This window comes from Stigmatopora nigra, chromosome 10 (assembly GCF_051989575.1).
Source record: "Stigmatopora nigra isolate UIUO_SnigA chromosome 10, RoL_Snig_1.1, whole genome shotgun sequence".
NCBI lineage: Eukaryota > Metazoa > Chordata > Actinopteri > Syngnathiformes > Syngnathidae > Stigmatopora > Stigmatopora nigra.
The window spans coordinates 723266-736773 of NC_135517.1; the positions used below are offsets into that span (position 1 = coordinate 723266).

Consider the following 13508-nt stretch of genomic DNA (forward strand, 5'->3'; position numbering starts at 1 on the left):
AATTTTGTGGCCTTTTCTCAGATAGCCAGGAGGCGTGGCCACATCCACAACAACAACAACAACAACAGGTGGAATGACTCACCTCCGCTTTTTTCTGCTTTGACTCATCTCTTCCATCTCAGGTAACACACACTTACACAAACACACACACTTTTACACACACTCTCACTTACTGAGTCATCATCGGTCATTTCCTTTAAAATGGAGTCGGATCCTCTAATGGGTTTTCTAATGCACTTAGCGGCGGCCTTAATTGTTTGCCATTGTTTTTCCGACAAGCGTAAAACTTTATTGCTCTTTTTTGCTTGACACTTGAATTGTGTTAGAAAATTTCCGCCCATTTCACCTGTGCTTTTACCTCAGTAGCTTAAAATAACTTGACCTTTGACCTTTTTAACTATCCATGATGCATTTTCAAGTTTTGTGATCTTTTTTGTTTATTACATATTGTATTTCTTATGTACGTATAGTAGTCACTACCAGTTATAAACATAGTGGAATAGTTTTTCTGGACGATTAGTCTATACAAATCACAATATTTGGTGTAATAATACTGAAAAAGCTTTCTCAACAATTTAGAATACCTTGAATTGAAATGAGTTTATTTTTAAAATACCTCAAATTTGATCTTAAAATCAAGTGCCATTTACAGCTCCCAAAAATGGATCATGCTTTTAATTAAAACGATCCCATCACTCGTAGATGTCCTATCTTAAATGTCTGCCGTCCCTCCCGCTTCCAATGCAATGCCAAAAAAAATCCTAAACTAAAAACCCTCCCCCTAAAATGTAGCAATCCGGAAACCACCAAAACTTGATCTGATTCCATTTTTTTGGCAGTGTCGACGCACTTAATTTATTCTCGTAAATTACGTAAAATGACTTGGACGCTTGTTATGAAGCCCAAGTCATCACAAAAATACACACTGAGATTAAAAGAGTGAGTCATCAAGCGTCCTGGATTCGAATCCCATGACTCAGCGTCCACGTCAGAATGACTGGGCGCAAATTGACCGCTCGCTTGCAGCAGCTGAATGGAAACGCTTGCGACGATAGGGGGCGCTGCGCACCGTCGTGCCACTTTGGAGAGGAAGTGAGACCACCAGTGGGACCACCAGTGGGACCACCAGCCTCCACACACTAAAGTTTTGTCGTAATCGTACTTGGAAATAAAGTGTCAGTTGGTTCCCTCAAAAATGTAAAAATAAACACTTAAAAGTCCCCCAAAAAAGTCACCTATTCCGTTTTCATGTTTCTGAATGAAACAGTTTCTAATGTGACATGCAAATTAAATTTAAAAAAAGTCCCAAATCCTAAATATTCAGTTTGTGTTAGATCTAAAACTAAAAAAGGGCTTTTAAAATGAATGAAATAATAATTCAAGAAAAGATAATTCAAATCAAATATCCCTTAAAATTCATACTAAACTATCAACACATTGATTTTTATCATCATTTTATCTTGCCATTGTTTAAAAAAGAACAACAAAATAATTGAATTGTAATACCCAAAGCCACCGCTAGGTATTCAGAGCCATATTAAAAAAAACATAAAATTCCCCTTCTTTAGTCATTAAAAATGGCAACTTTGACTCCACCTGTGACATTTACGCCCCCCCCCCCCTTAAAAAAACCTTGCAAGAACGCCGCTACGTCGGTACGTATCGCGCAACGGCGGTGCTAACGAACTCAAGGTTAGCTGATAAGCTAGCCCGCCCGCCCGCCACCTGTTATCGCTAAAAACAAACACTAGCGGCGGGACCAAAAGGAAGCAGAAGGCCGCCGTGTGCAAATGCCCCAGCGGGAGATAAGATGAGCCCGTTTTTTTTCCACTTTGGACATCCGCCGCCCGAAAAATGAAAAAAAAATCAACGTTTTTTTATGATTTTTCTTATCAAAAACGGACTCGTCGAAACCTTACGTAAGGCGGCCGTTTGATTAGGAACACGTCCTTCCATTGTACGGATGTGCAATTGCGGTAATACCTCGTTTATGGCGGTTAGTGGCTTCCAATAAGTGCGAAACCGCCATTTTGTTTTTATGGCGGGTAGTTTTTTTAAATAATATTTGGCCATATTTCAAAGGCGCATCGGTCAGTGAAGATGAAAAAAGGTCAAAAGGTCAAATCTTTATTTGAGCAAAAACCAAGAACGAGTATTTTCCTCATTAGGGGTCGCTGGGGGTGCTGGAGCCAGCCAGGTTTTTTTTCCCCCAGAAAGATAAATAAATACTTAAAATGGCTTTTAATGACAACAATAGACTTAATCTCTGATGATTAAAATGTAAACAATAATTATATTCATTTATTTAAAAAAAAAAATCAATTCGGAATAAACCCTCACCTCAGACAATTTCACTGCAGGACTTAAAAATTACCAAAATAAAAGCCATTTGGATTTGACCGTTAGATTTGTTCAATTCCGAATAAACCCCCACCTCAGAAGATTTTATATTTGAGTATGAGTCACAAGCCCAGCCAAACTATTCTTTAAAAAAACTGTCTTATAGTCCGGAAAGTACGGTACTTTCCCCCTTAACCTAATTTATCATTTTCAGAGTATCGGATCTGTATTCAACAACAACAAATTGGCAAAATCAAGTGACTCTGAAAAAAAAATGTCCCCATTATTTCAAAGAAACTTTATTGAATCCTCCTCCCTTCCTATTGGTCGAAAACGTCTTCATTCATTTATAGTAACGCGAGCTAAGAATGTAAAAATACCAACACAATCAACAAAGGCACGTTTCAAATTTCACTTTCCCGGCAGTTTGGGTGAGGATGTTGCGTGGGCGGAGCCAGGAGGGAGGGGGAGGGGGGGGGGGTTGCCGGAGCGCTGGCGGCAAGCACCCCGTTGAACTTTTGTACCCGTCGCGTGCTTCCGCGCTGACGACAGCCGTCGAGTCACGAGGAGAGGAAAAAGCGCGCCAAACTTACCAGACTTCCCGCCAATGGGGACGCGGCAGGGGGGCGGAGCCTATGCAGAAAGTGAAGTGAGCCTGTGTGTGTGTGTGGTCGTTGCCAAATGGGACTCGACGTCATCCAATGAGAGCCTGTAACACGTTTTTTGGACTCGGAGTTTTCTGAATGGGTCGCTTTGGACGGTCATGGTCGTCCAATCTGGCATCTTGTCGTTTAAAAAATGTATTTTTTTTTTAGGGGGAATTGATCGGGCTAGCCGCCAGGCACGCATTCCTCGCAGTGGAAACGCGCACGTTACTCACGCATGTCGGCCCTTTTACATTTGCAAATGATTTTACGTGCCAGTGTCTTCAAATGTCGGTCGTGAAAGGAAGGAAACGCTTATTTGGCAACCGCCGCTATTTCTTTTATAGACCTGCCAGGCATTTTTGGGTCATCAAATATTTATTCTTGAAGTAGATGGAATTTTTTCAAGTGAACAAAAGGAAAAGATAAAAGATGGCGAATGTATGGCGGGATATGCAAAGTAGTCTGTCATTATCTGGCAACTAATGACATTATTATAAATTGGACATTTTAATTTATTCTTTTTAAAGTGTTTTGCATAATACGTTTTTCAAAAAATACATTAAATTCAAGCAATTATTGGCTTCTTATTGCAAGTTTCAGCGTGGATCTTCACATTTTTATGATTTTTATAAAAATAAATTGCCCAGAAAAAAATGCAATGTAGTGAAACCACGATAATGGAGGGATTACTGTAGTTTTCCCCCCTAAATTTAAAAGGCATTTCTTCCAATCCACCAAAATCTTTTTAAAAGAAGCATTTTTTCCCGACAAATCAACTTCACTAATTAAATGTAACGGCTATATTGTCCATTTTTCATAAATGTAGGGCTAACAGATTTAGCATGCGCCTGCAAAACGACACCACCGGCATAAATACCTCTGACGTCTTCTCGGCGGCAAACTGACACTTGTTCTCACACTCACACTCTCTCTCTCTCACACACACACACACACAGCTGATGTATTTTAAGCCCCCCTTCTCGACACGGTGGACTCTTGTGTAACGCGAGCCGCTAGGGACCACTAAGGGTTAAAACTCCACACCGCCATTTCCTGGAAACTGTCATTAGCCATGTGAAGTGCTAGTCACACCTCAGCTGGATTTATGTACACACACACACATATGTACACACACATATGTACACACACATACATAGTGTTATCGCAGTAGCTTGACATTAAGCAGCGATGCCAAAAATCAAGTGTTCCGGATAAATGTAGTTGGCATGAATGTGGCCCACCAACCAAACTTAAGTTGGACACCTCTGAGCTACACGTCACTGAAATGCTCTCACACATACGTTTAAAATTGTCTCATTGACGAAGGAAAGCCTGCAAGAAGCGTCTCCAACATAGTTCTCACATTACACTCACTCCTTGAACATATCGACCAACTCTCTTATACCATTAAAAACCCTCCCAATCTTTACAAAACGACTCTCTCACATAGCTCTCACATTATTCAAAGTCACAAACAGCGACAAACCCCCCATGCTCTCTACTAAAATGCTCTCAACAAATGTGTGAAACTATTTCTAACCAAACTCTCACTATTGGAAGTTATCTCCAAGCTCTCCCACATAGTTCTCACATAATTCAAAGTCACACACAGCGACAAATCCCTCCCGCTCTCTACTAAAATGCTCTCACATAATGTGTGAAACCATTTCTAACCCAACTCTCACGACTAGAACTCCTCTCCTAACTCTCCCACATAGCTCTCACATTATTCAAAGTCATACATAGCCACAAAACCCTCACACTCACTACTTGAACTCTCTCACATAATGTGTGAAACCTTTCCAACCAAACACTCACTACTTGAACTCATCTACCAACTCTCTCTCTCACACCTGAAACCCTTCCAATTTGTACTAAAATACTCTCCAACATAGTTCTTACATTATTCAAACTCTCACACAACGACAAAACACTCTAATGAAACTCTCACATAACACTCGAAACCTTTCCCATCGTGTGAAAAATGGTGAGACAAAAAGCGGACATGTCTGTGCACGACGTAATGTGGGTGGCAATCGAAAGGGGTATCGCTCGCTCGCTCGCTCGCTCGGTGCAGGCGCTTGCAATAATTCAACTTTTATTTTGGTAGCGTAACTCCGCACACGCCCATCCGCACAAAGAAAAAGGACGCACGGCGGCGTTCCGGCCTCGAACCATGGCCAACAAAACAAATGAACTTTGGTGGGCGGAGGAAAGCGTGGCTTCCTCACTTTGACTCCTGTGACGCCTCGTTAATGGCGCCCTTTGTTCTGCGGGTCAAAGGTCAACACCGGGGATTTTCTCGATTGAAAATAGAAACAAACCATCCGACGTCATCTGACTTTTTGCACGGCAACGCGCTCGTAACATCAAAAATTAATATTATTATGAGGCAGACACTCAAAAATAAATGTAATCTAAGTTTACACTATACTTAATTGTACTTTTGATTGACATTTTGATACCTTTCTTGGCTCTATTAGCCCCGCCTCCACCCTGACTTTCAGATGCAACCTATCAGGGGTTGTTTGCTTTTGTTTTCCCTTCAAAATATTCTCAAAATAATGCACACAAATGTCCTCACGATAGAATAACACACAAAAAGTATTATAAACTCCTCTCGTATTAGCGAATAAGCTCCGCCTTTCGCACTGACTAACAGGAGGAAAAAAAACATGTGTGTGTGAGAGAGTGTGTGTGAAGCACGTTCTCACAAGTATTTATCCGGCACCCCGGTTTTAGGGGGACCTCCCGTGTCCCGGCGCGTTTCAGATGTGGTGCGTGGTCTCCACGGCGACGTCGCTCCGTGGCGTCCGTCACGGTGGCCCGGTGGCCCCGCCTTCCGCTTGACGTGGCGTCTTTTGGCCTCTCTGGATGCCGACCAACTTTTACTCGGAAATGGCAGCTGCCTCTGCCTCTGTGTGTGTGTGTGTGGCGTAGTAAAAGACGATATGCAGTTCGTGGAATCGTTGGAGCGCTCACGTGTTGGCGGGCGGGCGGCGTGCCGCAGGAAGTGGCCCGTATATCTTGTCTCCTGCTTTTTGTTCCACTCTTTGCGCTCCTCCTAAAGGGCCACCATTTTGATTCTATTAGAGGATTTGTTTGTTTCTCTTATTAGTTGACAGTGATTGGCGTCCAATTTGTTTTGGCTGGTTGTTGGTTGCTAAGTATGCTAATAGGCTAACTTTGTGATGTCGTCATGTCGAAATTCCGTTTTTAAACTGAGTGCTGACAGTGAAAGTTTACTAGTGTGCAAGAATGGGCTGACTCCATCTTGTGTCTTGGATACTTTTGTAGGCCATTTTTAGTGGGAACGCTAGCTGTTAGCATTCACAAATTTGGTTTTTAGTAGAGAGAAAGAGTGGGCTAACTCTATTTTGGAGGTTTGTTGTAAACTCATTGGCTGCCATTGATAGGCTAATAGGCTTCCAATCCCTTTTGATTAAGAAAGAGGATGAAGGTTCACAACTTGAGTGCAAGAATGGGCTGACTCCGTGTTTTTAATACATTTCTAGTGCTTTTTTTAAGGGGGGCGCTAAAGGCCAACATTCACAAATGTAGCTTTTAGTAGAAAGTAAAAGAGGGCTAACTCTATTTTGGCCGATCATTATGAACTTGCTTTTAAATACAGTTCTAGTCCTTTTTATGTGGGGGCGCTAAAATTCAACGTTCACAAATGAGACTTTTTGTACAACGTAAAAGTGGGCTAACTCCAAGTGTTTTTTTTTCTTGGCCTTGCATACCTTTCCAGTCCATTTTGAGTGAGGATGCTAAAAGCCAACCATTCACAAATATAGCTTTTAGTCCCAATTAAAAGTGGCATAACTCCATTTTTTCCAAAAGTCGTCATTTCTGATAACTGGCAAAGTAAAACTAACTACTTGAGAGTAAAAAAAAATACATATGCCCTGAAAAGGGACTCTAAATGACTTCCTTTAGGACCTGACGGGTCACTTTTTGTGCAACTTTTGCGCAACACTCGACCTATATTTAATGTGTGTGTGTCTGTGCGCATATAATAGGTGTGTGTGTGTGTGTTGCAACACGACCGGCGGTAAAGTGAAAGGCATTCCGACGTGGCCGCAGGATTTTCAACCACGCCTTTTCAAATTACCGTTCCGCAATGACACCACATTAAAAACACAACCTCGGGACATACAAACACACACACACACACACACACACACACACACACACACATGTTGCTTCATCAGCGAAACCTTTTTTTTTTTTTATGGTGACACGAACGTATGCAAACACACCTGCTCATGTAAGCCAGGCCGCCAGCGCAATTCTTTCCCACGCTCCCAAACCCGCTGCCGTGGAAAGGAGAGAAATTACATGGAAATGGCAATTAGGGGGGTAAAAAAAAAAAAAGAAGGAAAGTCAGCGAAAATAGGGGTTCTTCCTCTTTTATGATGGGGAATAAACATAAAAAAAAGATGGGGGGAAAAATGGAAGGCGCTCGAGGAATTCCATTCAAGCGTTCCCCAGATGCTGGGGAATTTCTTGGAAGCCCAACGGCTCCCACGGGAAATGCCGTTAAAAAAAAAAATCAGGAAAAAAAAAGAAAAGAAAGGCGAGCTTCTGCTTTTTTTTTAGTTTGTTCATCAGCTTGACTTTTAAAAGCGCTCGTCCATGTTAGGGATTTTAACTTACTGTCAAATCTGTTTTAAATTGTTGATTTTCACTGCCATTCACGGCACGAATAATTGATTAATATTTGGTTCGCAATACAGTTCATTTTTCTAGAATTTTTTTCAGGTATACTTAATACAACTATGTGTATTTTTTTTACATTTATTTAATCTATTTGTTGGAAATACTCTAGCCATTCTAGTCTATGGCAGCTGGACAGGTAAATTTATATATGAATAATATAACAAAAATCATGTGTATATACATTCACGTACACCAATAAAAAGGTTAAATTAATAAAAAACTAAAGTGAGGCTATTATGAATTTTTTTTATAACTTACACATGAATTTTGCTTTAATTTCTTTTATTTTGAAGTAGTTTTGCAAATATGAATACACAAAACTACTTCAAAATAAAAGAAATTAAAGCAAAATTCATGTGTAAGTTATGAAAAAATAAATGCAAATAATGAATAATAGCCTCACTTTTATTTTTAATTTATTTTGCCTTTTAAAAAAACACTTTTTATAGTTTTACTTTGATATACATGTCTATTATTATGTGTATTTTTTCTTTTATTTTATCATTTTGATTTTTTTGCTGTATTCTGTTAAATGCCCTCTATGTATTTTTTAAAATGTAATCGATTCAATTTTCCCATTCATTTTAGCATATTTCCATCTTTGACCTTTGCCCTTTCCCATGTCGCTCACTATCTCCCTTGTTGTAACCTTGACCTTTGACCCATCTTTTGCTCATCAGCTTAAGCGGCCTTTTGAATACTGGATGGCAACTCTGCCGTTTTGGTAGAATGACAAGGGGCGACCTCCCATTGACCTTTCGCCCCAAATCATTCCAATCTGTAAAAGCCACAGTTTCCGATGTACAGTACAGAGGGCGTGTGGGCGGGGCCAGTCGAGTCCACCGGGCGACGTACGTATCGGCCCAAAAAAAGCCCTTGTGAAAACAAGCGGCCATGAATGGACACACAGAGAAAACACGGGCGCGCTCCGTGAATGAAACTTCCGCGGCGTGTTGTTCCAGTTGGCAGGATGTGCTCCCTCATTGGCTCACCGGCCGCTCAATGAACAAACACTTTGGGTCACGTGACGCGTCCCACGCTCGTCTCCGTTGTCGCTTCATCGGGCGCTACTTTTCGTTTTTCTCTCTTTATGTCGCTGTTCACAAAGATTTCCCCGCCAAAAGCGGCGACCGCTCGTGGGAAAATGTGTCATTCGTTTCATTTAAAACAAGAAAAGTCGAGAGGGCAAGTGCGCTTGGGAGCTATTTGGAATGCGGCCATTTGTCAGATATTGCGTCCCATTATTTTTTTTTCATTTATTTGTCCTTTTTACATTTATCATTGTTATTAGGATTTATTTTTCTTAATTATTCTGCATTATTTGGATTTTTTTCTTCATTATTCTGTGGTAATAGGATTTATTTTTACATTATTCTGTGTTACTAGGATTTATTTTTCTTAATTATTCTGTGTTATTAGGATTTATTTTTCTTATATATTCTGAATTATTAGGATTTTTCTTAATTTTCTGTGTTATTAGGATTTATTTTTCTTAAATTACCATTTTACTCTTTCAAAACAACTCAGAGTGGTATGGTGGTAAAGTGGTTAGTCCGTCGGCCCACAGTTTTCAGGTCGAGGGTTCGATTCCAGGTCCAAACTTTCCTCTGGGGAGTTTGTTTGTTCTCCTGGGGCTCGTGTGGGTTTTCTCTGGATACTCTGGTTTCCTCCCACATCCCAAAAACATAACATGCTAAGCTAATTTTACACTAAATTGCCCCTAGCTATGCAATTTTGGTTGTTTGTCTCCTTCTGGCCTGTGATTGGCTGGCCACCAATCAGGGTGTTCCCTGTAGTCGGCTGGTATAGGCTCCAGCACCCCCCGTGACCCTTGTGACGTTAAGCTGTTCAGAAAATGTGATTCTGTTGGGTAAAACCCAAAAAAATCTTGTCGTATTTGTAATGTTTTTTGCCTCTTTTGTTTTCCAGATAAACTTGGACAGAAAGACCTGGTATTTTCCAGATAACTTTGTAAAGGAATGCTTGCTTGTGGGCCCTCAGGCGTCGGACCCTCAACGGCGGTGAATGAGTTCACCTTGCGGTAAGCCAAACTTCCTTTTAATGCCGTGAGTCACGACAGATCAAAGCCGCCGCCACCACCGCCTTCCGCTTTTCCCGTCAAAAACACGTTGCTTCCAAAAGTTTCTCTTCTTAGTCACTCGCTTGTCAAATTTCAAAATATAAAAATAAGATTAAAAAAAAGGCAAACAAAAGCCAGCTATTAGTCAGGCAGAAATGAAATGGGGCAACCGGCCGAGCCGGATGAGCCAGACGAGCCGCTCTCCCTTTCCGGCCCCGCCCACGTGACCCTCTCGACCAATAGCCACACTCGCAGGGTATTCCATTCATTCCTGAATGCTGACTACTTTCTCCTCTCGGGAGCTTCTCATATCTTTTTCTCTTTTCGTCATTCATTTTCTTTGCTACTTTATCCTCACAAGGGTTGCAGGGGGGTGCTGGAGCCTATCCCAGCTGACTTTGGGCTTTGGTGGCCAGCCAATCGTGGGGCACAAGGAGAGAAACAACCAATTATTTGTATCTGGGGGCAATTTAGAGTGCTAAATTAATTAACACAATAACCACTCCTCCTCAGGAGCTTCTCTTCCAATAAAAGCCAAAGATTGTCATTCTACTCGTCTAAAATAGCAATTTATTATTATTGTTATTGTTTTATATTATTATTATTAACAAAAGTGATGCATTTGGCTAGCGTCTAGAATTTTCTAATATTCCTCAATCCACTTCCGAGTCATGTGACGTGATCAGATATAGGCCGTATTTGTGAAGATGGTATGGACATATGACACCCCCGCCCCATCCCATATTTTGGTACAGTCCGTGTATTCTATCCAGCTAAACGCATGCAAAATGTTTGATTGACAGGGACAGCTGGGAGCAAATTCCTTTTTAACGTACTTGTTTAGTGAGAGTGTATGTGTGTGTGTGTGTGTGTGTGTGGGGGGGGGGGGGTATGACCCCCATATGGTTGTGTGTATGTGGGGGCGGGGGGGGTGTTGTGTTCAACCTAAAGGACCAGATGTTTTAGGCTAAATGAGAACATTGTTAAGAGGGACTTGCTTACGAGAGTGTACGTTTACACGACAACTTCAGTTTGGTGGGTTTTGATGGCGGTGGATGTCCGATTTGTTGATGCAGCGAAAAATTAATTTAGTAATTGGGTGTATGAATTCTGCCTAGCAACAAGTATTGGTGTTTGTATTTTAATCTGGGATTTTTTTTTTTATTTATATTTTGGAGAGGTCAGGAATTTGGGAACGTTGTATACAGTTTTTTTTTAATTTTGATTAGAAAAATTAATGAAATTAGATATTTAAAAAAATATTCATAATTAAAAAGCCAACTTTTTTCATTCATAATCTATTTAAAAATTCTCTTTCTGGTGGACAATATTAATTTGTGCAAATAAAACGTCGATTATTTTTATAATATTTTTAAAATGTAAACTAAAATACCTTAAAATACTAAGTTACGTTTGGTTGTGTTTTAGCAAACCACCCTTGCCACTTTGTCGTTTGTGCGCACGCACACACACACACACACACACACACACACACACACACACACACACACACACACACATATACGTACACACACATATACGCATACTGAATCCTTCGAAAGCCAAGTCACGAGGACGCGTGTTCCTCGAGTGTTGCGCACTGGAACTTGCGTAATAGTACATTTCTTTATTTTGTTTGCTTAGGCTCGCATTTCTGGGGTCAAGGGTTCGATCCCAGGTTTGTTCTCACTATAACGCGTTTGCATGTTCTCTCCGCTTATCCGGGCTTGTGTGGGTTTTCTCCAGGTACTCTAGTTTCCTCCCACATCTGCCAAACATACATGCTAGGCTAATCCTATGCTAAATTGCCCTTATCCCTAAATTATCGGTCGTTTCTAGACTTTAGCCCTGCGATTGACTGCCCACCCTCAACTGGGTTAGGCTCCGGCACCCTCCGTGACCCCCTGAGGATAAGTGGCATGGGAAACGAATGATATTTGAGGGCGTGGTTAAACACCCGAACAAAAGCTTTGTGATTGCTACATTCTTGAGCGTGTGCCTCCAAGTCGCTACAAGGTGCCAAAATTCCAGCCAATGGGAAGGAGTCGCAGCCTCAGGGTCAATATTTGCCGGGGATTTGCATGCGTGGGCGGGCAGGCGGGCGGGCGCGGGCCGCGTTGCCCAACATTCCTCGCAAAAACGCCCTGCGTCACGTTGCTAACGTGTTAGCATGTCAAGCCAATAGCGCTAACTTCACCAATTTGCCCCCTTTGACCTTTGAAAACAATTTTATTCATGCACTACCACCAGTAGATGGCACTGTTGAATTTGGGATCCACTGGGGGCGGGGTCAATGACCAAAATGCCCTCCAAAAAGCATCCATCTTCTTCCTCAGTGTTCGCATCGACTTTCCTCTCCCCCCCTTTCGCCGGCGCCGTCCTTCCTTCCCACGGCAAAATGAGGCCGGTCGAAACCCGTAATCCCTCCGGCGTGTCCCGGCCCGTCCCCAGGGGGGGGCCCTTACCCGGCCCGTCCCCCCCGGCTCCGCCCCTCCACGGTACAGTTGACATTTAACCGAAATCTCATGCTTCATCGCAAACATAAGTGCGTGTTGAATCATCACCCTCAGTGTGCGTTTAGTGGTTTCTAAGGAAGTCGCCCCCCCCCCCCCCCCCCCTAGTGGTTTGCTGACTTTTTGACATTTATGGGCGTCAATGGCAGCCAAAGATTTCAACCTTTCGTTTGACCGTCTTTGGGCCGAAGCGTCACGCTTGACTGGCAAACAAACGGCCGGCTTAATGATTGTTTGGCGGAAAAAGGTGAAGAGGAAAGGCGCCGCCGCGTAACCACATCAACACTTTCGACTCGTCACGCCCACCACGAACGCCGCTACGCACACATGAACGCACACGCAAAAAGGTCAGCTGTGTAAGACACTTGAAACTCGACACGCGTGCCTGTTTTTTCAAGAAAAGTGCAGTGGAAACCGCGCAGTGTGCTAGTGGACGGCGATGCTGCCTCGCAGTGGAAAGTTCTGGGTTACATTTTTTTTTTTTTTTTTACATTTTAGTTAAAGTACATAGTGAAATATTCGTTTTAATGATAGTGATGAGAAAATAAGCATTTTAAATATTTTTTTTCTCTCTCCCCCAATTGGCGCTTTTTTGACAAAAAAGATTTATTGTCATTTTAAAAATGTTAAACTTTTTTCAGCCAAATGTTTTTATTATTGATATTAATCATAGTATAATGTTTTCTTGTTCTTTTTAATGTAGCTTTCTGATTTATGATAAAATGTAAATATATTTTACATTTTCTTTCACTTTTAGTGGCTAAATTCAATTCATTTTAACAAAAAAATCGTCATTAAAAATAATTATATACCTTCCTTTATTTAAAAACATTAACTTTTTAAATAAATAAATAAAAACGTCAAAAAAGTCCAATTACGATCTAACATAACCAATCACAAACCTCCATATTTGTAGTTTTGAACCATTTCCGCCACGCACGAACTAGCCCCTCCCCTTTATCGGACCTCCCGACGATTGGCCAGCGTCCCTCCCCTTTAAAATGAATGAGACCCCCCACAAACGACCCTTAAAATCTCCCCTTTTTTTAATCCCCGGCCACTCGGATTCGGACATCCCGAGGCGTGCTCCCATTGGCCGAGAGCGGCGCGTCCTCCCGGTGGCGGAAGGCGGTGTAACGCGGCCCCTCACGTGCGCGGCCACGCGTAGTTTGAGACGGGAAAAAAAGGCCACATGAAATGCGCACG

General features: G+C 41.9%; 1 long non-coding RNA gene across 1 annotated transcript in view; it reads left to right on the forward strand.

Moving 5' to 3' along the window:
* Nucleotides 1–13508, forward strand: part of LOC144203464 (uncharacterized) — a 25093-nt gene continuing 11585 nt past the window's right edge. The window contains exons 1-2 of the long non-coding RNA XR_013327694.1: nucleotides 1–122; nucleotides 9639–9750. This is a non-coding gene — a long non-coding RNA (uncharacterized LOC144203464). The remainder of the gene's footprint in view (nucleotides 123–9638; nucleotides 9751–13508) is intronic.